This window comes from Balaenoptera borealis (assembly GCF_965194805.1).
Source record: "Balaenoptera borealis genome assembly, chromosome: 4".
NCBI classification, from domain to species: Eukaryota; Metazoa; Chordata; class Mammalia; order Artiodactyla; family Balaenopteridae; genus Balaenoptera; species Balaenoptera borealis.
The window spans coordinates 13522292-13537443 of record NC_138861.1 but is presented as its reverse complement, the minus strand read 5'-3'; the positions used below and the strand labels follow the sequence as shown (position 1 = coordinate 13537443).

Genomic DNA, 15152 nt, shown 5'->3' with positions numbered 1-15152 from the left:
TGCAGCTCAATATTAAAAAAACAAACAATCCAATCAAAAAATGCGCAGAAGACCTAAATAGACAACTCTCCAAAGAAGACGTACAGATGGCCAAGAAGCACATGAAAAGCTGCTCAACATCACTAATTATTAGATGCCAATCAAATTAATTAATGCAAATCAAAACTACAATGAGGTGTCACCTCACACCGGTTAGAATGGGCATCATCAGAAAATCTACAAACAATACATGCTGGAGAGGGTGTGGAGAAAAGGGAACCCTCTTGCACTATTGGTGGGAATGTAAATTGATACAGCCACTATGGAGAACAGTATGGAGGTTCCTTAAAAAACTACAAATAGAACTACCATACGGCCCAGCAATCCCACTACTGGGCATATACCTAGAGAAAACCATAATTCAAAAAGACACGTGCACCCCAATGTTCACTGTAGCACTATTTACAATAGCCAGGTCATGGAAGCAACCGAAATGGCCATCGACAGACAAATGGAAAAAGAAGATGTGGGACATATATACAATGGAATATTACTCAGCCATAAAAAGGAATGAAACTGGGTCATTTGTAGAGATATGCATGAACCTAGAGACTGTCATACAGAGTGAAGCAAGACAGAAAGAGAAAAACAAACATCGTATATTAACACATATATGTGGAATCTAGATAAATGGTACAGATGAACCAGTTTACAAGGCAGAAATAGAGACACAGATGTAGAGAACAAACATATGGTCACTAGGCAGGGAAAGAGGCGGGGGGCTGGTTGTGGTGGGATGAATTGGGAGATTGGGATTGACATGTATACACTAATGTGTATAAAATAGATAACTAATAAGAACCTGCTGTACCAAAAATAAGAGTAAAAAAATAATGTTGTTGAATATGTCATTGTTGAAATAGATATAGCTAACTCATTCAATTCAAGATATCCTGACACTGTGATTCCAAGATGGATAAATGAGCTAATGATAAGGATTTTGGAAATTGCAGGGGTATGTTAGTAATAATATATGTAAGGGGTTAATGCAACTTATTCAAATAATAAGTGAGGAAAGTTAAAATATTTTATACAGATCCCTATACACAACATTTCTATGTGGTTGAGAATTATAAAGCTACACAAATGTAAGAGGATTTATGCGTGAAGTTCTCCATGAAATGAGGTAGAGTCTTAGTGTAATCAAAATGCTTTTTTTGTTCATGATATGTCCAGTTCAAAACTCTTAACCATAGCTCCTCACCTTTTATCTAGAAATTGTCCTTCTCTATGCTATTAAAGACAGTTAATACAGCCAGGAAAAATAAATTTAAAACACATTATAAAGTCTTTCATACAAAGGAATTCTATGATGTACTGTGCTATACACAGATTTGCTAGATGCAGATGTGTTCTGTGAACAAATTGGGGACCTTCTTAGATATTCAGCTACAAGTGGTAATCCCCTTACTCTTTTTTTCTTTTTTTTAATTAATTAATTTATTTTTGGCTGCATTGGGTCTTTGTTGCTGCGTGCGGGCTTTCTCTAATTGCGGCGAGCGGGGGGCTACCCTTCGTTGTGGTGCACGGGCTTCTCATTGTGGTGGCTTCTCTTGTTGCGGAGCACAGGCCCTAGGCACGGGGGCTTCAATAGTTGTGACACAAGGGCTCAGTAGTTGTGGCTCGCAGGCTCTAGAGTGCAGGCTCAGTAGTTGTGGTGCACGGGCTTAGTTGCTCCGCGGCATGTGGGATCTTCCTGGACCAGGGCTCGAAACCATGTCCCCTGCATTGGTAGGTGGATTCTTAACCACTGTGCCTCCAGGGAAGCCCACCCCTTATTCTTAGTTCCAAAAAGAGTGGGACTTTTAAAGAAAGGAGCAGTGTGGTCTTTTAACCTTGCTCTCTCCTTCCTCCCCAGAGAATGAGAAGTGACTTACCTCATTTGTGATTTCTAAAAAGAAAATGAGTAGATCTGGTACCACCTCACCCTCCCTCCTTCCTCCCTCCTTCCCTCCTTTTCCCTCTCCTCTCCTTTCCTCTCCTCTCCTCCTCTCCCCTCTCCTCTCCCCCCCACTCCATTGTTTGTTTTCATCTTTTGAGCAAGTCTGCCTGCAGAAGCATGTATTCTGAATATACCTTGTGGTAAACTGATTGGAGCAGACCTAGTTGATTGCAGAGAGGGGAAAGACTGGAGTTCTTCAGCTGTGCCTGAGACATGCAGGGAAGTCTACATAATTTCACAGGGTGAAAAATTAAGAAGCTTAGTATGCTTGTTATGCTAAGGAATGCCCCATGTTTTCTAATCCAATTTTTATCAGTAATAGAGCAGAAATTTGACCTCCATTAGTCTTGGACATTATTTGTTGCTCCCTCAAACCTTCATACTCCCTATATATTATCATAGTACATCTCATCCTTCCCTTCAGACTCTTACAGTCATCATTCTAGCTGAGCTCCAGAATCTGATTCATCCTGTCTTAAGAGAACTTGCTCTCACAGAAACACCTACATGCTCCCATGGGTGCAGGCTCTTCCTTCTTTTTGCCCATCATTTATCTCACTATTTCTTCATTTGAAACTCTATTACCTATGGCTACTTGACACTTCTGCTGTCAAACTGCTACTGTTACTATCTCATCTTCAATCACTCCTTCCTCTATCCATTGTACTTTCTCTAATTGTCACAATTTTACTGTAACTACCCTATCAAATGTCACAATAGTCTCATTATTAAATTAATTCCTTTTTCTTTCAATCCCCACTTTTCTTGGCTTCTCTTCTAATATTAGTGTTGACATATATTAATTTTTTTCTTCATATGTTTTTGGGATACTACCACTATTTTCTTTTCTTTCTCCCTTTGCCCATTCTGCATCCTAGTATAGACATATATTCTCTCAAGTACAATCTTTGATCTTTTCAATATTTCATCAGATATCTACTCTTCCTCGTATCTAAGTGCCGCTAACTCCCAGTTTATGGCACCACACTTTTTTCTAAACTCCAGTTTTGAATCTTCTTTCATCTTATATGCATCTATCACCTCAAAATCAACCTGACAAAAACTGACATTGTCACTGCTTCCTCCAAAACTGCCCACCTTTTAATGTTCCTACTACCATTTTGTCATTGTCTCAGGAGTGAAATCATAGTGGGCTTTTCGCAACTCTTTTCTTCTATCCCTTTCCATTTGAGAGAGATCCTAAAACCTTATCTTTCTTACTTAAAACGTGTTGCTCATAACTACAAAATCTTCTCCATTCCTATCAGCATCCTCCCGGTCCATGCCCTTTTCACTTCACACCTGTACTACTGCAGCAGTTTTCAACCTCCTGTCCCACCAATGTGTCATATTTTAAATTGGCTGATATTATAAATGATGATGTTGTTTATATTTGTACTACTGTCTTATGATTTATAAATTTCCTTTTCATATAGTAAGTACAAGTCCATTAATTTATCTCCAACACCTATACTAATACCTGTACATTTATGTATTCAATAAATGTTTGTTGCATGAATTAATGACTAAGTAAATGAAGGAATACTCCTCACAGGTACTGACATTTTTGTAATTTATCTGTCACTGTGATAAGGCAGGTATTATTAGTTCCATTTTATAGGTGATAAAGTTAGTTTTAGAGAAGTTAAATGACAATGCTATAGGATATTAAGGGGCAGAATCTAGGATAAATCCCATAATGTACAAGTATGTTTTGTACCTCTTCACACCTAGTACTTCTCATACTACATTTCAATTTTTTAAATAAAGTTTTATAATTTTAGTGCTGTGATGCAGGTAATGGGATATCTATCTATCTATCTATGTCTATGTCTTTAGATAGATAGATAGATAGATATTTTTTCCCCTCATGAGAATACTAAGTTTTTATTTCAAGGCTCTCTGTTATTTGTTGGATTACTAATAACACAGCTCTTAACTTAACCTCTCTAGATGTCATCATTCGTAAAATAAAAACGATAACATCTATCCTTCCCAGTTCATAAAGGAAGGAAAATCTGGTATAGGAAAGTTAAGATATAAATCAATATGCACAACGTCTTGTGAAACTTTATTTCCAGTGATCATCATTTAACCAATTTGATGAGAAAGAAACAATCAGCCAGCATCATAAAATTATTTTTTTAATTGCCTTAGGAAAGGTGACTGATTTTTAAATGAGGATTTTAAATTTTGAGACTAGTCTTTGTAAATTAACTACCTAATATTAAACTGCAAGCATCCTTATACTTTTCTTTGTCAATCTAATGCTTCCCTTTCTATACGAATATTGCTTATTTTACCATAGTAAATTTAGTTCAGATATTAAGAGTTTTTAACATGGATGGAACAGAAAGATCTAAAGTGAGAAAATTCAAGAGCACTGAACTGTTTGAGTCTATATGCTTCCAATCTTTTTTGATTTCAGCACTTTGCAGTGTAATTGATTCTTCTTCTTATTTCATCATAGTTATAACACATGAAAAGTCTTTTTATTAGGCTCTTCTCGGTGCTATAAAGTGCCCTGAAAATGCGAAGGTGCCCTCAATTAGGGAGGCTGAGAAAACAAGAATCCCAGAGCAAGCTCTTCACGGCCTCAGACAGAAAGTCCTGCTAAATTGGTCTGAATATTTTTAGAATAAACAATCATAAATAAATATGAGTTACATTTATACTCATAGGAAAGTCAGATTATACTCAAGCTTTTTTAAAAAAGGTGTTGCCTCTAAATCTATTCAACTCTCTAATGAAGAGATTTTAACATTTAATGGTAGGTGTCTAACGAACATCTGTGGAATATGGACTTAAAAGAATGAGTTGACAGTTCTTAACATAAGATCATAAACTAAATATATGTTACAAAGCTCTTCCTTTTGTAAATGAGAATTATTCTACTCTTCACAGATGTTCCTTACATATTTCATAAATACTCTAGAGACACAAAATATAATTTATGTGTTCATATTTAGAGATGCCTGAACTTCATCAAAATTAAAAAAACAGATTCCAAGAGTGTAAGTCTTGATTATAATCATGAAGTACTGAAACGAAGCATTTTTATATGACATGCACCTTTTTTGCATAATAACATCACAGTTCGTCTGTATACTGAATGTATGTCTATCAATGTCTTGTTCTAGCAGTTCAAATAAAATATAAAATATTTAACTTTCTCTCTATTATTCATGGTGGTTTCATTAGGACATTATCATCCATGAAATGTTTTATTTTATTTCAAGAGCTCTTTTTTATATTATATAAGTTATCTTTGAGTTTTTCCCTACAAAGAAACTAAAGAACAATGAAATAGCATATCTTGTTGAGAGAATAAAGTTATAGGATTCCGTTAGCATGTCTTCTTGAGTTCATATAGTTCATATGGTTGTACAGGATATCAAACTTCATGTTAGGTATGAACATGACCACTGGGTTTTTAAGAAGAATCAGGGGTATCCTTTTTTAAGCTACAAAGGTAGGTATGTATGTACACATGTATATATTTTAGAAACAACTTATCCGTAACCCAGACTGTGAATCATCGTCCTTCTGAAATACAAGTCATATGAAGAATACTTAAAAAAAAGGCTTATATTCTAGTGTTTTTTTTTTTTTCCTTTTCTTTTTTCTTCTTCTCTCAAATGCCTCAGGATAAAATGTTTCTTAGGTTTCTTAAATCTGAACAGTCTTCAGTCTCTTTCTCATTCAATAACATTAATTTCATTCTTCAACACTTAGGAATCACAGAGTTCAGAGAAGTTTCTAAGACTAAGAAGTACTGGATTAATAGAACTTTTGTGATATGGGTGAATGTACACTCATGCAATGAATACAGAAAGACAAACATGGGATTAGTCCAACTGTAGAGAAGATTCAGTATGAATACAACATGGTAATATGGTGTAGAAAATCCCAAGGTTTGACCATATTCCAGACTACATTAATGGTATGATACTTGGCATTGCTGAGCTTCACTTTCCTCATTTTTGAAAAGCAATAATGCCTTTTAAAATTAAATGTGTAACATATAGGTCTCATTCAACAAATTTTTAACTGCCTGCGATGAGCCAGGTTATGTCTTAGATGCAAAGGAGACCTTAGTGACACAAGTAAGCATAGTTTTTCATTTTTGATACATAAAATTCTAATGGGGGACATGGTAAAGTTCAAATGCCATTACAATGCAGAATGCAATTACTACAGTCAATGAAGTAGACTGTACTGTCAGTGCACATAGTAAGGACACTTGTTTTAACTGAGGAGAAGGGAGATCTCCCTAAAGAAGTGCCCATAAAGCAGGAAAATGAAGGATGGCACTAGGGAAGAATCAGTGGGGTTGAGAGAAGTAAGTTGACACAAGAGGCAGATTCCATAGAACTTGAATGATGTTTAGTCAGGTGGGGTGGTCAGGGGCAGGGAAGAAATGAGAAGCTTGTCCAAACTCTTAGCATGAGATCTACATGGAGAGTAGGAAAGACAATGAATTTGCAGGTTTGTTAGGAGAAGTCTAGTATGAAATTTGATATGTATATCTGAAGGAAAAAAAAAAAAAGATTGAATCTGAACTAAAGGTGTCTTTTTAGGAGCCTTCAGCAAATATAGGGTCATGAAATCCATGGAAGTAGAGAAGATCACCTGGAAATGCCTGCAGAATTAGAAGGAAGGAGGCCCCATGTCAGAACCTGAAGAATACTAACAATGAAAGGATGGGAAAGGGAGGAGTAGTCTGAAAGCAGACAGAAAGAGCAGCCAGGAATGAAGGAGGAAACAGAAGAGTGTAGTGTTAGGAGAACTAAGGGGAGCATTTCCAGGTAACAGAAAGTGGAAAACATACCTTTTTCTTACATACAATATTTTATGTAAAATACCAAGTATGGGAAGGACTAAGAACCATGTATCTGACCTGGGAACCAGGAGTCTTCTAATAAGACTGGCAGAAGTAAGAGAGAGTTATGTAATAAAGACAGGTTAATCAAGATCCAGTAGTGAACAGGACAGGAACAGGACAGGAACACAGTGTACATGGACAGTTCTTTCCTGACATTTGGTTGTGAAAGGGAGAAAAATGGGTTAAACCCCATGGAATACAAGGAAGGCTTAGGTCTTACACAGTATGAAGGTACTTGATAAGAGTTAGTTCCCTTCCCTGTCCCCACATAGAAGTAAGGTGATATTTGAGTAAGGTTTTCTCATTCCTCTGCTAAGTATGAAAAAAAAAAAATTTTTTTTTTTAAATACCGGAATTGTGTCAAGAGAAAGAGTGTACTGACAGTGAGAGTCATTATGTGACACAATAAGCCACCAAAGGAGTTCATAATACACTAGAGCTAGAAGAGACTTTAGAGTCTAGTTCTATTCCCCAAGACTCAAGACATATCTTCCAATACCAATAATTATGTCTGAGGAGGTTAATCTTTATCACATCTCTATCCCCTTGTTCAACCATTATTAAGTAAAACTTATTACTTAGGTATCAATCATCTTTTGATCAAAACAAAACCAAAACCAAAACAAAAGAAAACAAAAACAATACCAACTAGTTAAGATACATTTGCAGATAAAAAGAGAACAGCATCACTTACATGTGGATATGCTTATTTATATATTCCTGACCTCTTAAAAAATATTTTCTTGTTCTGAATAAAATTAAATAATTATAACCAAATATAATGCTTATAAAATATGTAACTGAATAATTGTTACTACAGTTAATTTCTTCCAATTATCTAAGTGATTTCAAAAACTAATTTACTGAAATTGAATTTAATGCTTTAAAATTTTTCTTGCTTTTTTAATTCTCTAATTCTCAAAATACCCTATGATTGAGCTCTCTAAAACAAAAGTGACAATGAAATCACATCTGTCAGTATATTATTCCATGTGATTGAAAAAGATACTTTGAACACAATATATTCAAAATAATTTTTAGATATTTCTAAAGTTTAAAATTGGTGTGATATTTTCTCATTAAAGCTAGTCTATTCTGGATTACTTGATAAAGCTGACTTTTTTGGAAGACCCAAAAATCTTTAGCATCCTATCATCACCAATCATAGCTCCTTCATACCTTCTCAAAATATGACCATCCTGGATTACCAAGTACAATGAAATTCAAGGAGACTGCCTGCTATGTGGGGAGTGCACTGCTGAGCCTAAGACAACTACAGATGAAAATTGTAAGGAAGACATAGACCTCATCCTTCATGAGGAGTATACCTACTCAACATAAGAAATTTTCATTTTAACTGGGAAGTACTGATTTTGTCCTTTCTAATATTTTTCTACTTCTAAATATTTCTACTGGCCAGGGTAAATTTCAAAGTTATATTCCAAATTGTCCTTCTGTCCCCTGTACCATTCTGGATTTATTTTTATTTTATTTTATTTTATTTTAGCCTACTTTATTTTCTGAAATTCAGCAGAACTTGTAAGTTCTTCTTCTATCTATTTTTTTGTTTTGTTTTCTTTATTTATTCCATTTCACAATAGTAGACTAAGTCTATTAGAATCCACTTTCTTAAATTCATTTTAACCATATTTTGCTAATTTTCTCCTTTCCTTTTTTAGAGTTCTGAATTATGTCATCATGCAATTACTTCCACTGAGGTTTTCATTCATTTTTTTTCATTCATTTTTATATCCTCAATTAATTCCTCCCTACTTGTAGGATCAAGTTATGTGTGAGAACAACAACAAAAAAACTTGCAAACTGTGAATGCATGAGGTATACTGTCTTATAATGAAAGCAATAAACTAGGCAAAAAAAAAAAAAAAAAAAAGGAAATAAGTTCCCCTTCAGAGGCTTTAACTATTACACCAAATAACAATGAAAGTTAAGTGCTTTATTTTCTAGTTTTGATAAAAGAAAACTTTAAATATTAGTCATTTTTTTTGCTTTATTACTTTGTAAGTATACAACTGAAAATGTCACAAAGTCATCTATTTTCTAAGCTTCTCTGTTATTTTGCTAAAGTATTAGAATTCTAAAACATTTTCAAATCTCACTGAGGTAAAATTATTTTTCTTATTGTTTAAAATACTTTAAACAACATATACTTAAATGAAGACAAAATATATTTTAAAAAATGTTGAGTGTGTATTTTCAGTACAGTACTTGAGTTGTACCTGTAAACATTCTATTCTAGAACTATTACAATTCTATGCTGAAGGTATATGTTCAGTAAGATATATCACTTTATTATCGTTAAATAATATTGTAAATAATAACTATCATTGATTAAAAACTTATTATCTGCCAGACTTCACTGAGAGATACCTATCTAGATGTATGTATCTATACATATATGTGATATGTATAGTGAATACATATGTATATATTTAAATAATAATCTGCATATAGTATTGTTTTCTCCATTTTACATCCAGAAACTGAGGCTCATAACTTATTATAACAGTTATCCAAAATGAGATGGAATATGATAAAGTCCAAATGTTTAGATACCAAAGAAGCTGGTTCAAAGTTACAGACCCTTTTATTTCTGAGGCACCAATTCTCAAAGAATACTAGAATAAGACTTAGAAGACTTTGGTTCCAGTCCTATCTTGGCTACTTAGCTCCCAGCTAAACCTCATATCTGAGAAACCCAGGGAAAATCCTGAACTTAATGCAGGAGGAATCTAAGAGGCTTTAGACCAACCTTTTGGGTTTTGACTCTAAGCATCCTTACTGAATGAAGGCTTTCACATTATGCTCCACTTTTAAAAACTGCTTATATAGCCTGTTCTCAAGGTCAAGTCTTCCTTGAACATATTGGTATTCACTACTGATTATTTTCCTCTGAAGGCAAGATGTTCAATAATGATAAAAACTAGGAACCAAAAGCCAATCTTTTCAGACTCAAGTTTGTATCTATTGGTAGTTTAAATTCTATTTCAGTTTAGTAAATGAGCAAAGGATCATTTCAGTGTTTTTAATTTTTTAAAGCCCCATATTATATTTGATTATGAAAAGTACATGTACACACACACATACCTAAACATGATTCTAAAGATGAGAAGACATTCCTTTTTAGTTACATACACATGGTCACATGGTGAAATAATTTTTTTTTTACGGAAAAACATGGTAATGTCATAATGCCAGACTGCAAAACCATTTTTATGAGTTGTTGCCTTTCTCTCCATGATACAAATGTCTGTCTGAGCACAAAGCATGGTGGGGGGAAAATCTGAAAATGAAAGGTCATCTAAAAAGTCAAATTCATGAAGCAGACAATATACATCCTTTCTTTCACTTTTTCGTGATTGCTTTTTAAAAATATCACAGATAATAAGTTATCATTTACATAAATGTATGAATCAAGGGGAAAGGTATCTTCTTAATAAGCATGTATACAGTCAAATCAACAAGGATAAACAGCTTTTTAATAACTGTGCCAGACATAAAAGAAGGATATGGTCCTTCCCTGAAAAAGTAGATTACGATGGGGAAGCTACTCCTTTGCATATTTGAAACTTAAAAAAAGATAAATCATGTAAAAGAACATTATTTTAAAAATTTGGCCAATGGAGGAACATATTTAGAGATGCTCCTAGAATAAAATGGTATGGAGGAAAAGTAATTTGTAAACAATGCTTGTCACATTTCCTATTTGGAGATTTATGTTTTATGTTAGCATATACTTAATTCTCTGAGAATCCTTGAAGGACTTGAAGACTTTGGAAGAGGAAGACATTGAGCAGGTTTGTTACATATACAAAAGTGGACAACCAAGTGAATCAGAAATCCTTTACCCATGGTACGTAAAAGAAAAAAAAAGCATCATATTCCAAATAATACATTGACAGTATTCTAAAGATTCTCAAAATTCCACAGAAAGAAGAAAACATCAGAGGATTAAAACAAGGCAAAGAATAGACCAGTTTACTACATTAACATAATTTCAAGTAATACTTAGGAAACAATAGTATAATTTACATTTATATAAATGTAATGTTTGCATTTTACGTAAAGAATAAAATATATACATTTAAATCATGTGTGAATTTTATCATTGGGTCTGTTAAAAATGGAGATATAAGAAAAAATCCAACAGATTCAATTTCAACCATCAAAAGTATTTCAATAAGGATTCTTCACATATCTGACTATAATGTTAAACCTTTTAAATTCTAGAGCTTGAACTCAACTGCTTCACATCAGCAACTTTAAAGTATGCCAATTCAAGTATGGGTAAATATCCAGGTAACATTTTCTCATTGCACATGCCAAAATCTAGAAGCAAGCTTTAAAGAAAAATCAACCTGAGGTTTTAAATTTTACCTAAACTCAGTGGACCTATATTTTAAAGCGTTATGCTAATTTCATTCTACTCTTAGACGTGACCTTGAGCATGAGAAAACTGGGATAAGAAGAATTATCTTGCTTAGGATAGCTTTGCTATGGTATTCACAGGCAGTTATCCATGGGGATCTGGAATACGAAGCCATTTTTTTTTTCTTTATTCTGCTGTGCTAAAGTTCCAGAGATAATCTTTATTTCCTCTGTTGTATGCATCTACCACACACTGTTTTCACTTGCTTTAGCTGACACAGCAGCTTGTAAAAAAGAAGGTTTTCATTTCCTTCTTTTTTTTTCCCCCAATTTGACCACATGGGTAAAAGTTGAAGCTAAAAGTCAGCTTAATATACACCGGTCACATCAGTTCAAGTATTCAGGTAAGTGACTTGTGTCTAGGTGGTTGCATGAGCCAGCCATTTCAAATCAAAGCAACTGGCTTCCCAAATGCATTAAGCTTAAAGCTAATTTGAAGTGTGGAATTCAGGATGTATTTCTGGGGTTCCATAACAACGTAATAAAAGTCTAAATGTAGCAATATCATGACAGGGCTTTGCACATGAAAAATGGACTCTAGGTCATAGAAAAAGAGAAAGTGACACGATTTAAATGAAATTATATTGCTCAAATCCAGTAGAATTTTACCAAGGTCTCTCTTAAGTATGTTAGGAGAAGTACATATGCATTTTCATAAACAGTATGCATTTATTATTACAAATTTGGCTAACATGTCAAATGTTTGGTTACTGAAAGTGAATGGAAAATAGATAAATTAACACAGCCTGGAATGCCAATGAGTTCTGTGACCTTGGTCAGGTCATTTTACCTCTTCAGGTCATACTTCCTCCTCTGTAAAATGAAGAGGCTGAACTGCATCAGTGCTTCCTTAACAGGTTAAAATGGACTTCACAGATAATATAACCACCTATACACCTGACTTCAACAAAATCAATATAATATATTGACTACAATATAAAGGAAAAGCAGTTTTTCATGATAAAATGATTTATATTTGACTATATAAATGCTCTGGCATGATTATACAGAAGACATAGCTAAAGTCCTCAGGTGCTTACAAACCCTATAGAGGATCAAGCTGAATGAGAAAACAGTAAATGAAACTTTCATGAGGTTTAGTGGGACTCAAATATCAAAAACTTTATTTCCCTTGGTAAAGAGATTTTCTGAAATGGTGATTAACAAAATTCAGTCTTTTATCAGTTTACATGGTGGTTGTGTTCTTGGAAAAATCGTTATGTTTTAAAACCACGCAAAAATTAAATTTCCTTTTATGGAAAATGGAGATGGGTCTAAGCTCAGAAAATTATAAAATTAAGGCAATGCTTTCCTATGAGAAACTATCCTGAGAATGACAGATACTTAGCATCCCTTAATTCTGCCTGCTAAGCATGAGCAGAAACCAGTAGTGGGAAATCTCTCTCTTAAAAAAAAAAAAAAGTCTAGATTTTGTACTGCTTGTTATTTCCTCAGAGTAAATACTCCTGCCATGACCTTTTTCAAGCTACCAACATGATGTCAATGACACCAATGCATGAAGAGTTGGAATCAGACCTTGAGATAGGTGATTCTCACACCACCAGTAAAGCCCCATAGCCACTGTGTTAGCCAACCTACATACTACAAATTTCCAGAATGTTGCTTTGAGAACCACTGAATAAAATGATCTGTTGATTTTCACAACCATTTTTATGATAAAACTCAAAATCAAAGAATTTTATTATCACCCTTAATTTTGACCTTTTGTGTCATTTTATTCCTGTTATATTTTATGTACATATTGAAATGTTCTCCTGCACTAAGAATATTAGGGGAAAAAGTTACTTTTCCGTGCTCATCTATTTAATAAGAACATCCTATTCTCAAAGTAATCCATTCATTAATTTGTTCAGCATTTATTGAGCATGCTAGGTTCCATCTTGGTTTTGGAACAAGCAACTTAATTGTTCTCAAGAATCGTATAAGGTTATAACAACATAAAAATACTTCTTAAAAAAGCTAAAGTCTTTGATGGAGTGGGTAAAATAGATAAGTGAAGATTAGAAAGTTAAGTTTTAAGGCTAATATAATTGGAGTATTCTAAGAACAAACAAAATATTTACAAGTTAATTCTTAAATTTTGTGCATTTTTGTGTTATAAAATTGTTATGGAACTTAGTGCTGTTTATATGAAATTGGTTATTTATATTAAGGAATACAATGTACTACAGTAAGAAGACAATGATCTTTCTTATTCACTAAGCTATTCACTCAGCTCTGCTACCTTATTAGCAAAGTGACCTTGGGCAATTTCCTGATCTGAAAAATGAAGATTATAATGCTCTTTGTGCTGTTTTTTTTTTTTTTAAATTGAAGTGTAGTTGATTTACAATGATTCAGGTGTACAGCAAAGTGATTCAGTTATCATAGATATACATTTTTTCCAGATTCATTTTGATTATAGGTTATTACAAGATATTGAATATAGTTTCCTGTGTGTGCTGGGTTTTGAGAGGATTTGAAATAACATAGCACTGTGTTTGTCATGCAGGAGCATTATAAGCAATATTATATGATAGGTCACATTTCTACCTCCTAGACTCTAAGTCTTCCAGGAAGATTTATTTTCCTTCCTCTATACTGTCTAACACAATACCCTGCACATTTTTATTTTCAGTAAATATCTGCAGAATGAATGAGTTCCAAAAACACTGAGCGTCTCGTGGCACTGTTTTTTTAAAGTGGCCCAACACAAGTGCATATAATCACAATACTGGTAACATAATTCCAGAAAAAAGTAAAAAGAGTAAAAATTCCATAGTTATGTAAAAACGCTTATTAGAAGAACCAAGTCTACTGTAATCTACACATACTATAATTATTACCTTCTGATTGTTGATTTATTAGTAATTTAATATTTATATTATGTTAGCATTTTCAGTGTATCCTAAGCTTTAATTATCTTCTCAACACCTCTACGGAGAAGACAGGCACTTGCTCCTTTTTAAGCACATTCAAGAAAGGCCCAGGCACAGTGGCTTCATACTCATTAAGGCTATATATCAAGACATGGAAGAATAAAGAATACACTCAGAACTGCTATACTTTCAGTCACACTATAATTATTAAACCATGCCAATTTTCATAAGGTAATGAGGATATGCAAAGCAATTTGGGAACTACCCTTTGGAATATTCTTGACTTTAGACCAGCAGTCATTACAGTGTTATGTCCCTTCTTGAACCTTATTCCAAAAAATGTATTTCAAACTTAAGGTGAAAAGGAACACAAAAACACATTTCACATAGAAAATCCACATTCTAGGAATCTTTATTTTTCTATTTAGAGAAAGTAAATAATACTATTTACAGAAAGTAACTAATACTATTATTTACAGTATTACAGTGATGATTTTTTTTCAGAAATATCGATTTACAGCATTGCCCAATCCCACCCTGTACACTGATACAAAGTTTCCTGTTTTAATTATCACATTAGTTTCCCTTTACTTTTCATTAAAAACAGAGTTTTTCTTCCCTACCTTTCATATTAATGATAGGTCTTTTAAAATAAAAAGGCCTATTAGCATTTAAAATTATCGGGAATTCCCTGGCGGTCCAGTGGTTAGGAACCCACGCTTTCACTGCCATGGAACCCCTGGTGGGGGAACTAAGATCCTACAAGCTGCACGGTGTGGCCAAAAAATAAATAAATAATAAAATTATGTAACAACATGTATTTTTGTTCAAATTTTTAATAAATCTTACTGTCCTCAATAAGAATACAGATTGCTGTGAATTTGCCTATGAAAAATTCGATAGATTGGATATTATGATCTATTTCAATAGAAAATCTAGATACAGGTAATACGTTTCCTCA

The 15152-nt window shown here is 33.6% G+C and overlaps 1 protein-coding gene across 4 annotated transcripts in view; it reads right to left on the bottom strand.

The window, feature by feature from the left end:
* The window catches only part of GRID2 (glutamate ionotropic receptor delta type subunit 2), a 1417069-nt gene that overhangs the window by 1190732 nt on the left and 211185 nt on the right, over nt 1–15152 (bottom strand). The gene's annotated exons all lie outside the window — the stretch shown is intronic.